Below are 7,685 nucleotides of genomic sequence, written 5' to 3'. Positions count from 1 at the left end.
ATTTTCAAGTAACAAATTTGAACATATTTTTTAAAAAACTATTACTGTTTTCATAAAAAATATTACTGTTATGATTTAAACAAGTTTGAACATATTTAAACACAAATAAATATCAAACAACATTTAAAATGCATAAAAAAATATTGGGGAGCCTGGGAATCGAACCCAGGACCTCCTGGTGTGTGTGCTACATGCTGGCCAGTCGGGCTAGTGGGGGGTTCTGTTGTGGATTGGGTTAGGTGGAATATAACCTGAGTGCTCGAACTAAAAAAAACATTCTAATGGCGCACCCCCTGGTGGTGCGCCATTAGTAATCTGCCCCCATCCATACACTTCGTCCCTCTCCCTCTCGCCAGATCGACACTTCCTTCCTCTCCCTCCACCGCGCCGCTCCCTCCCTCCACCGCGCCACCACCGCTGCCCCGACCCACGGCGCCGCAGCCGCCCACGCGCCCCCGCCGCCTCCCTCTCCCCTTCCTCCCCCTCGAGCGCTGCCTCCCCCTCGAGCCCTCCGTCATATCCGCTCCGGCCACAACCAAATCTCTCTCGTCAGAGCTGCCCCTCGACGGCGGCTAGCCTCGTCGGATGCGCTCCATGACGGTGGCGCGAGCCTCCCCGCGCGGCCTGGTTAGTCTCTCTCCCTCCCTCCCTCTCTCCCCCGCTCATCCCCATGCCCCCACGGGGCGGCGACCTAGGGTTAGGAGCAGGAGCTCGCCGCCGCCGCCCCGTCGTGCCGCTGCTGCTGCTTCTTGCGGCCGCCTTTCTCTAGCTTCCCCTCGGGATCTGCACGCCATGTCGCGGCTGCTGCTGCTTTGTGGCCTCCGCCGCCGCCTGCCCGTGTGGGTTGGTCGCCTGCTTCCTCTGCCGGCGCGGTGGGATGCCCAACGTGGGTACGGTTTAGCAGCGCTGTGTTGGTGAGCTGTTCCCTTGTTGGTGAGCTCTGTAGGTTCTGTAGGTTCAAATATGCCTGTGAATTGGTGGGAGAAAGAGAGTTAGTGTAGAGCAGTACATCCAAGAAAATATGCCTGTGAATTGTTATGCACAATGTACATACACATGTAGGTTCAAATATTTTCTATAGGTTCAAATATTTTCTGTAGGTGTACTTCAATGGTACATCTGCTTTTTTGTCTGTGAATTCTAGTGCTAGTGTACGTCCTGATCCTAAACAAAAAAGTAGAGCCAATGAGCCAACCCGTACATACGTGTACGTGTATACCAAGTAAATATGCCTGTGAATTGTCATGCACAATGTGCAGATGTTAGTGTAGATCAGTACATCCAATAAAATAGTTCATCAATAGTACTTCAATGCACCAGTAGTTTCCTCAAATCTTAATCAAGCTAAATAGCTATTTAATGTGGGCATGTGCTGCCACACTTCTTTTTTTATATATCAAGAAGTCTGGACTGCTTGGTTTATTTTCCTTTGGTTCCTTTTCAGGTATCTGGTCTGAAATCAATTACTTCTAAGCATTTAGCTTTAGCAAGTCAAATTATCAGTTTCATACATTCTTTGATTCCAGGTAAGCATTTTTTCCCTACCTTCTATCTTTTTGCTGCACTGTTATTTATTGCATCCATACTTTCTGTTAATTTTTCCAGAACATAGAGTTCTGAAGGCTGACTATCCTATCACTTCAAGTGATTGTGGGTTGCATTATCTTATCTTATTATATGTTTTAAGTTGATTATTTTTGTGTCTTAATTTGTTGGTGGGATGAAGGTTTGGAAAACTGGAAACCAGGGTCCTTAAAAAGATATCTACAGAAATATAAGCTGGAGCGCTTTTGTCTCTCCCTAGAACTGTTGGTATTTGAGTAGCTAGATGTAGAAGGGTAGGGAACAACACAAACTTGAACAAGTAGAAGCAATAGCTAGTTTCCAGCTTAGGGACCAATACCAGGTGTGTTGTTCCCCTTTGTTTATCTAGAGCCTGATTCATGTGATGGTGATAGCCTAATAGGCAATAGATTTATTTTGGTACAAGTAAACTGCCTTCCAGCCAACCAGAACTAACATTGCATCTAATTAATAAATTCACCAAATATGCAACATATATCCCAAGAGCCATCCTGTTCTTGCTACACCCAATATTTAATTAGGGAAAAGAAAATGCAAATGGCCATGTTGAAACAGTTTTTCTAGGAAATTGTCATGAAACATCCACCTCTTTAGTTACAAGCATTGCTGCTCTAATCTGTTGGGTGCGCATTAAAAATTCAGTCTAAAAGTCAGTTAAAGTTTCAGTTTTAGAGTAATTTTCAGTTTGTAAAACTAAGAAGTGTATTTTTCTATTTTGATACTTAGTGTAACTATTTTCAGTCATGCAGGCTATAACTTGAACTTGAAGAACTCCTTAGATAGTTTTTTAATCTCCTTATACAAAACAAGCTAAAGTTTGAAACCTATATCTCCTAAGCAGACACTGAAAAATTGCAGATAAGTAGACACTGAAAATTGCAGCCATGTCAAAGTGTCATTTCATTTGGGAGTAGTAACTATAAGAAAAGAAAGTGAGTTGAATTGCAAAAAAATGGAAGGTGAAATGAAAAGAACATTGCTCTATGTGAAAACTGTATGTGCAATCTACAAATGTGAAAAACTGTATGTGCTGTCATAGGTGCTGTGCTGTCAAAAACTGTATGTGCAATCTCAAGAACAATTATGCTTATGTGAAAACTGTATGTGCAATCTCCAAATGTATCATCATAATGTAGGTGCTGTGTTGTGTGATTCTTCATGTTGAGAACTTTAGCTTTTTCAACTTGCTGGACTATATGTTCATTGGTACTACTTGTGATGCTGCTGCTGTACTACTTGGGAATTTTGTCAACTTGTGATGCTGCTGTTGTACCCCGAGAGTCCCTTGAGTTTGCCGGAATGTCGATTAACTTCCGTTCCGGCAAATTCGGGTACTCCATATGTCCTATTTTCAGCAAAGGTCATGCTGAAATTTTCCGTGAATTTTAGCATGACTTTGCTAAAAATCGGACATATGGGGTACTTGCTACTAATGCATGGGCCGGGGTATCTTAGTACTTAATTAAGTAGGATCAACTGCCCCTTTATTCTTGCTGCATTAAACCATAGGTGGTAATAGAGCCAAGTGATTAGGCCCAACTTAGAATTCTCCTTAGCATCGATAAACCCTAGATGATAAACCCAACATATGTGGCAATAGAGCCAAGTGATTAGTGCCAAGTGATTAGGCCCAACCTAGGGTGCATCGGCATCGATAAACCCTAAATGATGAAAACTTAACTTAGCATTTAGGGTGCCTCGGCGTCGACAAACCCTAAATGATGAAACCTTGGCTTTTAGGGTGCCTCGGTGTCGATGAGAATCTAAATGATGTACGCTTAGGCTTTTAGAGTGCCTCGGCGTCGACAAACCGTAAATGATAAAAGCTTAGCTTTTAGGATACCTCGGTGTCGACAAACCCTAAATGATGAGACCATGATCTTGTTCCTTGACAATAACCAACTTTTTGACCAAACTGTTTTCCTATTTAGAGCGAAACATGGCCCACAACAATGAGGCCGGCGGTTCGGGCGGCAAGCAATTCTGGGAGCTGTCCCAGGAGATGGAGGAACAACCTCACCGCTATGAGGATGCCGCGGAAGACACCGGTCCTGACTACACAACCCCTAGTGGCGTCGGGGATGACACCACTGATGGTGCCGCCGAGGAGGCCACCACTGATGATGGCGGCGCACACATAGATGGCAGCCAACCGAAGAAGCAAAGGAAGGACCGGCGCCCGAATGCGCTTAGCACCCTCAAGGAGGAATTTACTCAAGTGGACTCCGACGGGCATCCAACAGAGCCCAAACATATAGTCAAGGGGTACTCGCTTCAGCTTGGGTGCATTCTCCGGAGCACTGTCTCGATCAACACCGAGAACCATAGGCATAAGGACCGAGGGAATTTGCGCAACCTCCTCTTCACGAAGCTGCACGAACGATACAGGTTCCCCGCCGACTTTGAAAACACACGCCTCTCAGGGAATAAAGTGAACAGTGCCGCCCTCACGAGGATGAGCACGACCCTGTCTACTTGGAGAAGTGCGGTGAAGAGAATGATTGATAAAGGTGATATTTATGAGAAGATCAAGGCGAAATATTCTTCGATCAGCGAAGATGACTACAAGGAGTTCAAGATCAAGTGCGAGAGCAGCGCAACCTCTGAATCAAGTCAATGGGGGAAAGAAATGCGGGAGTTGAACTTAGGGGAACACAAACTCGGTCCCGGCGGTTACAGAGTGGCGGAGCCTATATGGGACAAGGAGGACGCGGAGCGTGCCGAGCAAGTCCTACCGCCCCGCTTCGAGAAATACAGCGGTGACAAGCAGACCAGGAACTATGTCAGGGCCCGGTACAAGGAGGACCCGATAACAAAGGAGCTTACCACGGATCCGAAGACCAGGGCGTTTGAGCTTGTTCTGGTGTGGAATACACCCCCGCGTAATTAGCTCCATATGGTTGCACTCTAATTAATCCCCAATATTTCTAAATGGTTCACGTTCCTTCCGCAGGAAACTGAAAGCAGTAGCGCGGGGTCGTCTCAGAGCTTCCCTTTCGACACCCCTTTAAATAGGGCGTTGAACGTAATGAAAAACAAGGATAAGCTCACTAAGCCTACGTCAGCTGGTTGTGTGGCCGGCAAAGGCTTGTCCACAAAATGGGGGTCATACTATACCGCTGGTGTGCGGAAGGAGAAAAAGACCAGCTCGGAAAGCCAGACGCGCGAGGTTGAAGCACTCAAGGCACAAGTGGCGCGGATTCCGGAGCTTGTCCAAGAGCAAGTGGAACAACAACTGGGAACAAAGCTCAACGCCATGGTGCCTACGTTGATTCATGGGCTGACGACGTGGATTGCGGGCGGCCAACAGGGGCCTCCCCCGGTTCCCAGCTTCACGGCCAGCAACTCGCACAGCGCGTAGGCGGCGCCATTGGTGTCTCCGGTGGCGCCATTGGTGTCTCCGGCGGCGGCGCCATTGGTGTCTCCGACGCTGGCACGGGCATTGGAGCTTAATGAACCCGGGTGTACGCCGGCCGGCACCTCGCCAGCAAGCGCCCCCTCCGTCAGTTGCACGCCCGCCGTTGGCGGTGCCTCGACATTAGCCGAGCTCGACGGCATCACGGTAACTAAGCCTCTCGGCCGATGACTTCATCTCCTTGCCTTTGACTGGGCATCCCTGATGCCCTGTACATGTTTTCGCAGGGCACCGCCGACGTTCCTTGCACTCTTTTGCACTTCATGGGCTCCGAGTTAGTCGATGTCGCCAAGGGCAGAATCATTCAACCGGGCAACCCCATGTTCCACGGTAATCCGATGCCACCCACAGTGTATAGGGTTGAAGTGGTTCGGGTGCTGCCAGGCTGCGACGAGCTGTTACCTCCGATTCGACCCACTGGGGCCGACGAAGAAGATGAGATGACCCTCAGCGCCTGCATAAACTGGCCCCTGCTTTGGCCGAAGAGCCAGATTCGTTTGGGGGCGGGGGACACCACCCCACAGACAAGACCGCCAGTCGTGCCGGCGCCAAGCCATGGCAAGAACGCCGCAACGCTACCGGACCTGCCAGACATCCCTATGGCACAGGATCCGGACAGCGACGACAACAACGATGGTACATTTACCAAAGTTGATAAGTACTTTGCCGAACATGGGTACACTGACGAGTTCTACGGGCCTCTTTCTCAAGAACCCAACCAAGACGACCGCGATCTAGCTGGTATGACAGAGAAATCCAATTGCAACAGGCGTTGTCTGGCGTTTAGTTCTCAGGACACGCCTCCAGCTCCCGCCTTCACCGAGCCTGAGATAGCTGAGGTGCGAAATATTATCAGCCCCAACATGCTCAAGAAGGCGGTCTGTGAGCAGAACTCGATCCCATTACAGGAGATCAAGAAGAAGGGACGGAAGCGAAAGACTAACAAGGGCGCCGGTGCGAACCAGCCGGCACCGAGTTCGATCCGTGCTCAGGACAGGCCACCTTCACCTAAGGATATCTCGAGGAGGGTGCATGTGGCGGGTAGGGCGATGCTACCGCCAAATATGCTGAATGCTGCAACCGGTGCAATGCGGAGTCTGCACGACAGTGTTCTTTCTTTGGAGAAGCGGCGTCTCAGAGAGAATGATGTGGCATACCCGGTTTTCGTCGCCAAGTTGCCAGAGGGCAAAGGCTTTGTGGATGGCGACATCGGGGGTACGATCGTCCTGCGGTTTGATGACATCTTTGCTATGTTTAACCTTCATCCGCTGCACTACACCTTCGTTCGGCTGTTTTCGCTGAGTATGGAGATGCGGATCATTAGAGACAAGACCCCGGACATCGTGATAGTCGACCCCTTCTACATGCGTGCCAAGCACTTGAGCAGCACTGGGGACCGCCAAGTTGCGAGTTCACACCTCGAAGATGTCATTCTGGCAAACCCAGATAAGGATAACTTCCTTGTGGCTTACTTTCCCAAGTAAGTCATCCCTTAACCGCGCCGTAACATATGATTTCTTAGATTTTGATCGTTCTTTTTTTATAACATTCTGTGTTCTGTGCAGTGACACACATTGCACACTCATCCTCTTAAGCCCGAAATATTCCATGGCCACGTATTTCGACCCGAACCGTAACTCCAAGATAGACTACACAAATGTCAAGAAAGTTCTTGATGATGTTCTCCCCGGCTAAGCCAAATCTGGAGGCACCTTCACCAGGGCTGTTCGTAAGTACGGCAAGCACACCTTCTCACACAATACGAATTTCTGCTGTGTCCAGCAGCCGCCTGGCGGTCAGAAGGATGCCTACTACGCCCTCCATCACATGCGGGCGATCGTAAGGGACCATCATCAACTTCTGCTACCAGATAGTCTCAAAGATTGGGCCGCGAGGTTGTCGGCAACCCAGGACGCGGACCTCAGACAAGAATTCTTTCCCATCCCGTCGGAGTTTGCGGACATCATCCATCAAGATGTCCTTCATACCTCGGGGCAGTTCTACCGCAGATATCAACCGTCCAACAATGAGATATATGGAACGCTACAAAGGCAGGGTGACAACGACCGCGATTTCATGACCATCACGATAGATGACGGCTTCATCCACGCTCCTGTACGATGAGTCGAGTCGAAAATAGTGATGTGTAGTTCTGAAACATTGATTGGCTCATGTTGTAATTAAACTTTAATGAATTCGTATGTCTCTTTGGTTTGGACAGTCATTCAACTTAGATGTAATCGATGCTATTTATTAGTAGGATCATGCGTGCTATTAATGTCTTGCTTTTCTCTTCCGATCCTTTTGTTGCATACTTACATATTGCTTATGTATCGTCTATTGTCTGTTGTCTGGCTTGTGCATAGAGATGTCGTCGTATGTCGTGTACAAGGGTAAGGTTCCCGGAGTCTACGACGACTGGGAGGAGTGTCGGAGACAGGTTCACCGTTTCAGCGGTAACAGTTACAAAGGGTACACCACTAGGGCGGAGGCCGAATCTAGATACGCCCGCTATCTAGCGGGAGAGAGGAGGGAGCGTTGGAGAAACCGGATGAAGACCAGTTTGATCGCGATGATGCTCATCGTGATGACCGCAGCTCTCTTTTATGTGATGGTAGTTTAGATGATCGATATCGACTTGTAATGTGAAGACAAACTCGATACTCGCGGTCTTGAGACTTGTAGT

Source organism: Triticum dicoccoides, chromosome 4A (genome assembly GCF_002162155.2).
Source record: "Triticum dicoccoides isolate Atlit2015 ecotype Zavitan chromosome 4A, WEW_v2.0, whole genome shotgun sequence".
NCBI lineage: Eukaryota > Viridiplantae > Streptophyta > Magnoliopsida > Poales > Poaceae > Triticum > Triticum dicoccoides.
This window is presented reverse-complemented; position numbering follows the sequence as displayed.